Source organism: Dysidea avara, chromosome 5 (assembly GCF_963678975.1).
Source record: "Dysidea avara chromosome 5, odDysAvar1.4, whole genome shotgun sequence".
NCBI classification, from domain to species: Eukaryota; Metazoa; Porifera; class Demospongiae; order Dictyoceratida; family Dysideidae; genus Dysidea; species Dysidea avara.
In genome coordinates, this window is record NC_089276.1 from 31,278,959 (window position 1) to 31,291,279 (window position 12,321).

The window sequence follows — 12,321 nt, forward strand, 5'->3', positions numbered from 1 at the left end:
AGTCGAGTATTTTAGTAGCCCCTGTGCTTATCCTGCAGTGGGCATGCCCTTAAGTGAACGGGAACAGGGATAACTGGTCTGTCGCGCACTATTGTTCGGTTAGATGATGCAATTGTGTACTTTTGGAACGTTGATAACAAGCATTGTAGACAATTCTTCAACGTGATAATGGCACTACTAATAAAGAGAAACAGTAAGGAGAGGGATTATATAGGTTGGAGTGGCGTGTTGCTACTACAGTGACCTCGTGCTTGTAGGTACGTACATGCGCACTTACTCAAATGCTGGAAAACCAGGCTTAGAGATAATCTCTTCAACTTTAAACAGGTTAGTGATGTTTATTGTATTATTATAAACAGTGCTAGCCTGTAAAGTAGTGAAATTTCACGTTTGGTTTCACTTAGATCGATTTTTGTACTTTAAAGTTATATAATGGATTTGTGGTTGCTCTGGTGTAAACAACAACTTCATAATCAAATTCCTTGTTCTTTAGCGAGTAAATTGATATATAGTTTTATATGGTATGGTGTGTAAGTTATAGCAGTTTAGAAACAGTAGATTGGAGCCTCTACAAATTTGGCGGTGAGGGGGTTATTAAGTAAGTGAACATGTGCACCGGTTATCTAGTGTAAAGTTCCATGAAAGCTGGTTCGCATGGTTTCTGGCTGGCCCCGCCAAGTCAACTTGGCAGAGGACACTGACATCAGAAGACAAGAAATCCTGGAGCAGAATTGTAGAAGTGTATCGTGGTCAATACGGAGTACACTTAGACCCACGTACGGCATATCAGAGATGCCATGAATTACAGTATTCTCAATTTGGGTCAGCCCAGGGTTTACTTGATGCCATGCGAGATTATCAGAGAATGGCTCCCACCAAGCTCACTGATGAGGTCTTGGAGTCCATATTGTGGAACAAGGCACCCCTAGAACTGCAGAAGGAAATTAAGGAAATAACTGTGGGGTCGGTCCAGTAACTTTTGCACAAGTTACTTAAAGCAGCAGCCACTGTGCAGTAGAGAGACTGCCGTAGCAAGGAGAGAGAAGCTACCAGCCAACCAAGAAGAGTGATCCCTGAGCACAGGCCAAGCAAACTTCCAGTGGGGAAGACCAGTGCAACTCGGAAGGACCAAACCAAAGAGCCAGCAACCATGGCCAGACAAGGGAGTGAAATGAGTTTAAAACATGTGAAGTGTTTTAATTGTCAGGAGAAGGGCCATCTAGCCAAATTCTGTCCACATGGAAAGAAGAAAGGAGCCCACAGAATGACAATAGAGGAACCCAGAGAAATCAAGATACACGGTAGTGTGTCGTGCGGCCCAAGAAGCCGGCACGCAACCCCGTGAGTATATTGACAGGAAGAAAGAAAACGCAATTTTCGCACCTCCGTAGCTCTGTGCTGCCTTGATGAAACAAGACAAATTTTGCTGTGTACATTCCCTCCAACTTCAGTACTCCACATTCCAAATTGAGCGAAATCGCTTCAGGCATTCCTGAGATATGCGACTTCAAAAATTGGCTTAGTTTCTTCGTTTTTTTTTTTTTCTTCTTCTTCTTCTTTTTCTTCCTCTTTTCGCACACTTACAAAAACTGCTATAAAACGCGAACGCGTTATCCGATTGCCTTGAAATTTGGCACACAGAAGGGGGGTATAAAGGCGCATCTCTGTACCAACTTTGGCTGGAATACCATAAACAGGCAGAGTTATGAGCGATTATGCACGAAAAATAACACCAATATGTTGTCACGCCTACAGGGTAAACCGCGTATGGGAAGAAGCTGAAAATCGGTGGGTGAATAGGTTAACTATTGAACCTCAAACCTTTTGTGGTTTGAAAGAAATTGAGCTAAAAACCAGGAAGATACAGCGAAAAAATCAACAGTGTGTAACAATTACGCAATCGAGATTAGCAAATTTTTTATTATTATTATTATTATTATGCTTGCCACGCCTACCAGATAAACCACTTGGGGTAATGCTTTGAAAATCGCTGTACAGATGGAATTATCATCTTAGAAAGGCTCTTCAATGGTGTAGAAAAATCAGACTTAAAGCCACGGAGTTATAACACGAAATCCAACTTGGTGTAGCAAGTGCGAGATCGAGATACTCTAATAGAGCAGTCATCCTAATAGAGCAGTCACCCTGAACAGAATTCAAGAGATCAGTTAGAAATAAGTAGAGATCAGCTACAAACAAATCACCCTGTAGAGAGTTCAGCTACAAACAATTCACCCTGTTCAGACATCAGTTAGAAGAAGTTTTCTTGTAGAGAGTTCAGTTACAAACAAATCACCCTGTTGAAAGATCAGCTAGAAGATGTCACCTTATAGATAGTTCAGTTACAAAGAAACCACCATGTAGAGAATTCAGCTACAAACTAGTGACCCTGTAGATACATCAGCTAGAAGAAGTTACCTTGTACAGAGTTCAGCTACAAAGAAACCATTCTGTAAAGAGCTCAGCTGCAAACAAATCACCTATACAGAATTCAGCTACAAACAAATCACCCTGTAGAGAGATCAGCTAGAAGAAGTTACCTTGTAGATAGTTCAGCTACAAACAAATCATCCTGTAGAGAGATCAGCTAGAAGAAGTTACCTTGTAGATAGTTCAGCTACAAACAATTCACCCTGTACAGAGCTCAGTTAAAAGAGGTTTCCTTGCAGAGAGTTCAGCTACAGACAAATCACCCTGTAGAGAGATCAGTTAGAAGAAGTTACCTTGTAGATCGTTCAGCTACAAACAATTCACCCTGTAAAGAGATCAGCTAGAAGAAGTTACCTTGTAGAGAGTTCAGCTACAAAGAAACCATCATGTGGAGAATTCAGCCGCAAACAAATCATGTATAGAGAGTTCAGCTACAAACAAATCTCCCTGTAGAGAGATCAGCTAGAAGAAGTTTCCTTGTAGAGGGTTCTGCTACAAACAAATCACCCTGTAGAAAGATCAGCTAGAAGAAATCACCTTGTAGAGAGTTCAGCTTCAAAGAAGCAATCATGTGAGAGTTCAGGTACAAACAAATTGTCCTGTAGAGAGATCAGCTAGAAGAAGTTACCTTGTAGAGAGTTCAGCTACAAAGAAACCATCATGTAGATAGTTCAGGTACAAACAAATCACCCTGTAGAAAGATCAGCTATAGAAGAAATCACCTCGTAGAGAGTTCAGCTACAAAGAAACTATCATGTAGAGAGTTCAACTACAAACAAATCACCCTGTAGAAAGATCAGCTATAGAAGAAATCACCTTGTAGAGAGTTCAGCTACAAAGAAACCATCATGTAGTGAGTTCAGCTACAAACAAATCGGCCTGTAGAGAGATCAGCTAAAAGAAATTACCTTGTAGAGAGTTCAGCTACAAAGAAACCATCATGTAGAGAGTTCAACTGCAAACAAATCACCTGTAGAGAGTTAAGCTACAAACAAATCTCCCTGTAGAGAGATCAGCTAGAAGAAGTCACCTTGCAGGGAGTTCAGTTACAAAGAAATAAACCATGTAGAGAGTTCAGCTGCAAACAAATCACCTGTAGAGAGTTTAGCTAGAAACAAGTCACCCTCTAGAGACATCAGCTAGAAACAAGTCACCTTGTAGAGAGTTCAGCTAGAAGAAGTCACATTGTAGAGCTACAAAGAAACTACCATGTAGAGTTCAGCTGCAAACAAATCACCCTGTAGAGAACTCAGCTACAAACAAATCGCCTTGTAGAAAAATTAGCTAGAAGAAGTTACCTTATAGGGAGTTCAGCTATGAACATATCACCCTGTAGAGAGTTCAGCTACAAACAAATCACCCTGTAGAGAGTTCAGCTACAAACAAATCACCCTGTAGAGAGTTCAGTTACAAAGAAACCACCATGTAGAGAGTTCAGCTGCAAAAAAAATCAATCACTATGTTGAGAGTTCAGCTAGAAGAAATCACCTTGTAGAGAGTTATCTGCAAATAAATCACCCTGTAGAGAATTCAGCTACAAACAAATCACCCTGTATAAAGATCAGCTAGAAGAAGTTACCTTGTAGAGAGTTCAGCTACAAAGAAACCACCATGTAGAGAGTTCAGCTGCAAACAAATCAACTGTAGAGAGTTCAGCTAGAAACAAGTCACCCTGTAGAGAGGTCAGCTAAAAACAAGTCACCCTGTAGAGAGTTCAGCTAGAAGAAGTCACATTGTAGAGAGTTCAGCTACAAAGAAACTACCACGTAGAGAGTTCAGCTGCAAACAAATCATCCTGTAGAGAGTTCAGCTAGAAGAAGTCACCTTTTAGAGAGTTCAGCTACAAAGCAACCACCATGTAAAGAGTTCAGCTGCAAAAAACTCAATCACCTTGTAGAAAGATCGGCTAGAAGAAGTTACCTTGTAGAGAGTTCAGCTACAAAGAAACCACCATGTAGAGAGTTCAGCTGCAAACAAATCACCTATAGAGAGTTCAGCTAGAAACAAGTCACCCTGTAGAGAGTTCAGCTAGAAGAAGTCACATTGTAGAGAGTTTAGCTACAAGGAAACTCCCATGTAGAGAGTTCAGCTGCAAACAAATCACCCTGTAGAGAACTCAGCTACAAACAAATATGCAGTGTAAAAAGATCAGCTAGAAGAAGTTACCTTGTAGAGAGTTCAGCTACAACGAAACCACCATGTAGAGAGTTCAGCTACAAACAAATCACCTGTAGAGAGTTCAGCTAGAAACAAGTCACCCTGTAGAGAGATCAGCTAGAAACAAGTCACCTTGTAGAGAGTTCAGCTAGAAGAAGTCACGTTGTAGAGAGTTCAGCTACAAAGAAACCACCATTTAGAGAGTTCAGCTGCAAACAAATCACCCAGTAGAAAGTTCAGCTATGAACAGATCACCCTGTTGAGAGTTCAGTTAGAAACAAGGAATCCTGTAGAGAGATCACCTAGAAGTATCGCCTTGTAGAGAGTTCAGCTACAAACAAATCACCTGTAGAGAGTTCAGCTACAGACAAATCACCCTGTAGAGAGATCAGCTAGAAGAAGTCACCTTGTAGAGAGTTCAGCTATAAAGAAACCACCATGTAGAGAATTCAGCTGCAAACAAACACCCTGTAGAGAACTCAGCTACAAACAAATCGCCCTGTAGAAAGATCAGCTAGAAGAAGTTACCTTGTAGGGATTTCAGCTACAAACAAATCACCCTGTAGAGAGTTCAGCTACAAAGAAACCATTCTGTAAAGAGCTGTGCTGCAAACAAATCACTTGTACAGAATTCAGCTACAAACAAATCACCCTGTAGAGAGATCAGCTAGAAGAAATTACCTTGTAGATAGTTCAGCTACAAACAAATCACCCTGTATAAAGATCAGTTAGAAGAAGTTGCCTTGGAGAAAGTTCAGCTACAAAGAAACCATTTTGTAAAGAGCTCAGCTGCAAACAAATCACCTGTACAGAATTCAACTACGAACAAATCACCCTGTAGAGAGATCAGCTATAAGAAGTTACCTTGTAGATAGTTCAGCTACAAACAAATCTCCCTGTAGAGAGATCAGCTAGAAGAAATTACCTTGTAGAGAGTTCAGCTACAAAGAAACCACCATGTAGAGAGTTAAGCTGCAAAGAAATCACCCTGTAGAAAATTCTGCCAGAAACAAATTGCCCTGTAGAAAGATCAGTTAGAAGAAGTTACCTTTTAGAGAGTTCAGCTACAAAGAAACCATTCTGTAAAGAGCTCAGCTGCAAACAAATCACCTATACAGAATTCAGCTACAAACACATCACCCTGTAGAGAGATCAGCTAGAAGAAGTTACCTTGTAGATCGTTCAGCTACAAACAATTCACCCTGTAGAGAGAGCAATTAGAAGAAGTCACCTTGTAGAGTGTTCAGTTACAAAGAAACCACCATGGAGATTTCTGTAATCAATATAATATTATGTAACCGGATTTGCGAAAAGGGGTCTTCCACACACATCCAATTCCGTAACCGTTGGAGACCATAACTCAGTGTTCAAGTAACATATTAACCTGAAAATTTCACCATGTATTCAGCTATAGTGGTGCTCACCACTGTCCAAAATTCAAGGCAATAGCTCTTTCCAATCTGAAGTTATCAATTGTCAAAGTTGGCAAATTGGATGTGTGTGGAAGACCTCTTTTTGCAAATCCGGTCACATATGTATTATACAGTATAATAATTTGTACATTTACTGATAAAATATTTAAAGTACATCTACTTCATCTTTTCTTCTTCCTGTAGTAAAGAAAAAAAACATAGGTTAAAAAAGTCCCAAAGCTGGCCATAGGCCGGCTTTGGGGTATACAAATACAAAAAGAAATGAAATCTAATCCAAAACAGCCAAGCTGTAAAAAATGTGTGCGGCCCTCTGAAAGGCTATGGTGAAAAAAGATGTGAAATCCAAGGTGGCGGCCAAGAAATGGCTGTGATGGTAGGTTAATGGTAAAAATTTTAATAACGACAATTCAGGTGAATTTTTGTGCCGCTTCACAAAATTCACCTAAATTGTCCTTATTAAAATTTTTACCATTAACCTACCATCACAGCCATTTCTTGGCCGCCACCTTGGATTTCACATCTTTTTTCACCATAGCCTTTCAGAGGGCCGCACACTTTTTTTACAGCTTGGCTGTTTTGGATTAGATAGAACCTATAGAGAAGGAACAGCACAGTTCAGAAGGGCAGCCTAGTCAGAAGACACCAGAGGAGAGTAGTGAAATGCAGGAAGACCCATGGATATGCAGTGACGGTCGGTGAAAACATTGCTGAGGCCACCCCAGAACAGTCCTGTAACCAGAGAGGGCCAACTTACAAAGTAGACCTTGTTGTAGATGGAGTGAAAACGAGAGGGTTTTTGGACCATGGGGCGCAAGTTTCTTTAGTGAGGAAAGAGCTACTGCCAGCAATAAGGAAAGCCAATGATTGGTCACTACAGGAGAGTCACAAGAGGAACCTTGAGATGGGCACACAGCCAGTGGGTGGTGCTGGTATTGCTCTAGGAACTATTGGGTTAGTTTCTCTACAAGTTGAAGTAGAGGATACTGGGATTTGTAAGGAGGTACCATGTCATGTGTTGGCATCTGAGAACCAATTTGGAAAGGGGAGCTACGCAATCGTGGCTTAATACTAGGCACCAATGCTCTGGTGGGTCTTGGTTTTAGAGTCATCCATGTCAATGGAATGGAAGTACACCCACAGTATGATAATGGTGAGTCACAGCACATAGTAAGTAGAGCTAGTGTACTACAGGTTACCCTTGGAAGAGAGCTCCACCTGGGCCCCTGGCAGACCAAGGCAGTGTGTGTTCAAGTAGACCCTAGCCAAGTCTGTTGGTCTTGTGTCACCATGTGAGTGCACTATGGCACAGTTTGGATGTGATTTCACTGAACAGTTGTGGCAGCAAGGAGAAGCTAAGCCATGAGTGATGGTGACTAATTGCAACAGTAGTACAGTAGTAATTGGTGAGGGTACAGTTGTAGGTACCATTGAGGAAGTGAGCCCAGTGGATCAAGCGGACTCTGTGTGGGAAGAGGCACCAGTACCTGACACAGTTGTGAGAATGTGTACATCACAAATGGAACATCGCCAGACAGAACTGCATTCCCAGTTATTGGTAGGAGATGCTTGCTCAACAGATGAGAAAGAGACCTTGTTGCAGCTTTTATTGACGAAATACCAGGTGTTCGCCCTATCTGACGGTGAACTCGGAGAAACAGATCTTGTACAACACAAGATAGAGATGAAGGAAGTAGTTCCCTTCAGAACAGACCCTCATAGGTTGCCGTATGCTTTACGTGCAGAGTTAGAGACAGAGTTGACCAGGCTAGAGGCGACAGGTTGTATTGAGCAATCAACAAGCCCGTATGCATCGGGATTACTATTGGTAAGGAAGAAAGATGGTAGTCTCCGTGTTTGTGTTGACTACAGAGGTATCAACAAGGACACCATTCCAGATTGTTACCCTATTCCCCGAATTGACAACTTGATCAACACGGTGGGCAGGCAGAAGGGCCAGTGGTTCACTACCCTAGATTTGATGAAGGGGTATCATTAGATAAGGATGGATCTTGATTCCAAGAGTAAGATGGCATTTACTTGTCACATGGGTTTGTACCAGTATCGGAGGATGCCATTCCGACTAACCAATGCTCCTGCGACATTTCAACGTGTGATGAACCAACTCTTCAGTGGTAACATATGGAACTTTGTGTTTGTGTATTTAGATGATCTGTTAATTGTGTCCAGATCTTTCCAGGAGCACCTAGAACACGTGGAGAAGGTACTGACGAGACTAGAGGAGGCTGGGCTGAGACTTAAACCTAGTAAGTGTTCCTTTGCACAAGAGAAGGTGGAGTACCTGGGACACACATTGTCATCCAGTGGAGTGAGTCCTAATGATAAGAAGGTCCAAGCTGTGAAGAACTTCCCTACTCCCCAGTGTTGTAAGGATGTGAAGGGTTTCTTGGGGCTTGTGAATTTTTATAGGAGGCATGTGCCCAATCTAGCAGCTGTGGCTAGACCACTGACTGCCTTGACTAGGAAGGACCCAGCTACTGGAGGAACAGTACAGTTCAATTGGAGTGATGGCTGTGAGAGAGCTTTTCAGGAGCTCAAGGAAAAGTTAGCAACAGCACCTGTGTTGCATCCACCTGATTTGTCGAAGCCTTTTTTATGTATGGATTGATGCCAGCTTATTGGGTTTTGGTGCTGTGTTGGAACAGTTGGATGATCAAGGCCAGAGGCATCCTATTGCATATGCCAGTAGGCAAACTAACCCAGCGGAAGCTAAGTATGCACCTACACAGCTAGAGGTGGCTGCGTTGGTTTACTCTGTGGAACATTTTGAGGTGTACTTGCTTGGCAATGAGTTTACTGTGTACACTGATCACCAGTCATTGGTCAGTGCGTTCCTAGTGCATTTGAGAAGTCAAACCAAGGGTTTACTTGCACAATGGTATCTAAGGTTAGCTAGATTCTTACCAAAGATGAAACTGGAGCACAAGCCTGGTACAGTTAACGCCGCTGATGATGCCCTATCTAGAGCCCCAATACCAGGAGGACAACTGACTGACCAACAAACAACTGGACAAGATAATGTAGTGTTATATGTGACAGACAATACTAGATCAGGTATGGAGCAGGTACAACAAGAACAGAGACAAGACCCTGTTTTGGCCAAGTTAATTGACTACCTGAGGGATGGAACGCTGCCTGAGGATTCTAGTGAAGCTCAGCGAGTGTTGGTTGAAGGCAAGAAGGGATACTATGTTGTTGATAACATCCTGTATTATGAGGGTACAGACATGCCAGGGAGATGCCGTTTAGTAGTCCCCAACCATCTGAGAGAGAGGATTCTTGATGAGCACCACGACTCATGTTTTGCTGGATATTTTGCTGCCAAGAAGATGAAGCAAAGGGTGAGTCAGTATTTTTATTGGGATGGCATGAATGCTCAAGTACACAAGAAGTGTGCTTCATGTGTAGTGTGTGCGTCTGTTAAAGGACAAGGGTTCAGAGGGAAACCACCACTAGTGAGCATTCCAGTGGGGGGTGTCTTTGAATGTGTCGGCATGGATTTTGTGGAGCTTGACCTCAGCTCTTCTGGGAACAGGTATGCTCTAGTCTTTCAAGACTATTTGAGTAAGTGGCCTGAGGTGTATGCAGTGGCAAATAGGAAGGCTGAGACTGTAGCACAGTGCCTATTAGAACTGATTTGGAAACATGGAGTGCCAAGGCGGATAATCCATGATAGAGCAGCTGAATTTCTATCCAATCTATTACAGGAAACAGCACAGTTGATCGGCATAGAACAATTGCTTACGTTAGGAGGTCACCCTCAGACTGACGGCCTAGTTGAATGGTTCAACAGGACATTAAAACAGATGCTGCAGAAGCTAGTGAGTAAGGGTGGCAAGGATTGGGACAAGAAGCTTGGTCCCGTGTTGTTTGCGTACCGCACAACGCCGCATTCACTGTCGGATGAAACTCCATTCTATCTGGTTAATGGGAGAGACCCAAATCTACCAAGTACATTGAGTTTTAGTGTGCCCCAAGTTAAGTACCCTGTGATAGAGACTGAATTCGGGAAGGAGCTGGATAAGGAACTGAAGTATGCTCGAGAGCTGGCAAGGAAGAACATCCAATCTGCACAAAGGGCACAAAACAGCATTATGACAGAGGTGTCAAAGATGTAGAGCTACAGGTAGGAGACCTTGTGATGTTGAAAGTGGAGCCGAGGTTTCAAGTCTACAAGGGACCATTTCAGATCAAGTCACTGACGTCAACCAATGCAGTTATTGTGTTAAAGAGTGATGATAACACTGAAGAGATGAATGTTTCACGACAACGACTGTCCAAGTGTAGACGAGAGATGGCTGAGGCAACCCCTTGGGTTGGACACTCAGGCAGGCTTAACAAGAGAAGACAAGTGAGGAGAAGGGAGCCCAAAGTAGCCACACAACAGGAAGGAACTGTTGATGATTCACTAGAGACTGCTACCACTGATTTAACACACCCCAAGTTCTCTGCTACTACCACTACTAGGAGCGGACACCAGGTTAGGTTACCTGCTAGATTCAGGGAACATGGAAAACTTCACCCAGGCTCAGCTTTGAAAAAGGGGGGGAAGTTGTAAGGTGATTAATGATAGTAGTATCCGGAGCAGGACGGAGCTGAGAGGAGAGTCACAGAAAGTGCGGGAAGCGACTTCGTGTCAAGAGGAAGACTGACAATATAGGGATCGTAGAAGTGAAGTCGTGATTATTTTATGATTGCTTATATGACTGTTAATGATTGTTAATGAATTATTGAATCAAGTTTTACAAACAAGTACATGATCAAGATACTGTAATAGTGCAGTCACCTTACTAGACATTGAACTAGAACTTTTTGGTCTCGCAGTGCATTTTGGGGGTCTGAGTATTTGTAATTCTATCACAGCATCTGAGGTGCAGTACATCTTCTCAAACAATTTACATATTATACACATGGCTTGATTGATTCAATTTTCCAACAGAATCTAGCTTTGCCTGAAGATGTCGTTTTACCATCAGGATGAGCCATCTGTCTTCCTTCAAAGAGCAATTCTTGTCTGACTAGTTACAGTTCACCATTTCCAGTTGCCCTCCTCCATTGTTGTGTTGAGAAAAGTCTTCTTCTTAGCTTTCTGCTCTTCCCTTAGAGCAGTATGGTTTTGCACTCTGATTGATATGGATGCTAAGTATGGATTTATGCCATCACATCTTCCATCTTACTATGTGTGACAAGGATTTTAGCCAGTCCCACATCCTCAGCTGCCCACACAGCGTCTTTCCGATTATCCAGCACAATGAAATTATGGATCTGACTGCTAGCTTGATGTCAGAAATGTATCACAATATCCAGCTGGAGCCTAATTTGCACCCTTTGTCTGGAGAGAAATATATAATGCACCTTAAAGTTCAGCCGCTCAAGAGAGTAGATATTAGAGCTTCTGGCTTTTGGAGGTGTTTATAACATCCCACCTTTTTGATGCATGAACTTTTAACTGTTTTGGAGATTCCAATTGCTCTGCTACCCTGGCTGCTACTTTTTGAAAACATGAATGGGCATGGGGAATATAGTTACCATTGCTTATAAACAACTTCCTTCTTGCTCAGTGAGAAGTGGTGCCCTTATTCTATGGTTATGGGCTCACTCTGTTGTAGTTTGGGTTCTCCTCCAATCAGTAGCATCAGGGGATCATGTTTTTGATCCAAGTGTCCCTTTGTGGTTCCAGCAGTTGACCTTACGGCCATTGAACCCTAGTCATGTTGTAGGTCTTCATAGCTATTATCAAATTTCACAATCAAAATCAGCTAGACTTGAGTGGTTTACATTTGCTGGCTGCTTTTCCCAAGCACAGTGGTGATCCGTATGAGTAGTCTGGGTCCCTAATGGAGCTCTGGCCAGCCTGGGATGGCTGTATGCAGCTATACAGCTCTGTGGTGTTGAATATAGACCTGTGGTATAAACATCCTTTCATTTTAGCCAGTCATGAGACCTGAACGGCCCATGACTTGGTCTAATTCATCCCTACACCTTCCTCTTTAACTTTTAAACAGCATTTTGCCCCCCTCTTGCCCCTGCCACTCTCCCCTTTGGAGCTCGCCTGATACAGTCAACATCAAGTTAAAAACTATCTAAAATGGCAGGAAACTTAGCTGTTGACTACTTGTACAGTGGATTCTCTGGAAGGTAAGGAATTGGTATAAAACATGAGCTACACACAGCTTCAACCATTGGTGAGCTACAACACACTGAATATTTAAAACCAGTATTTCTCAATACATTTAAATAGGGAATAAGTAAGACCTGTGGGTAACTTAAAATCTTTGAATCA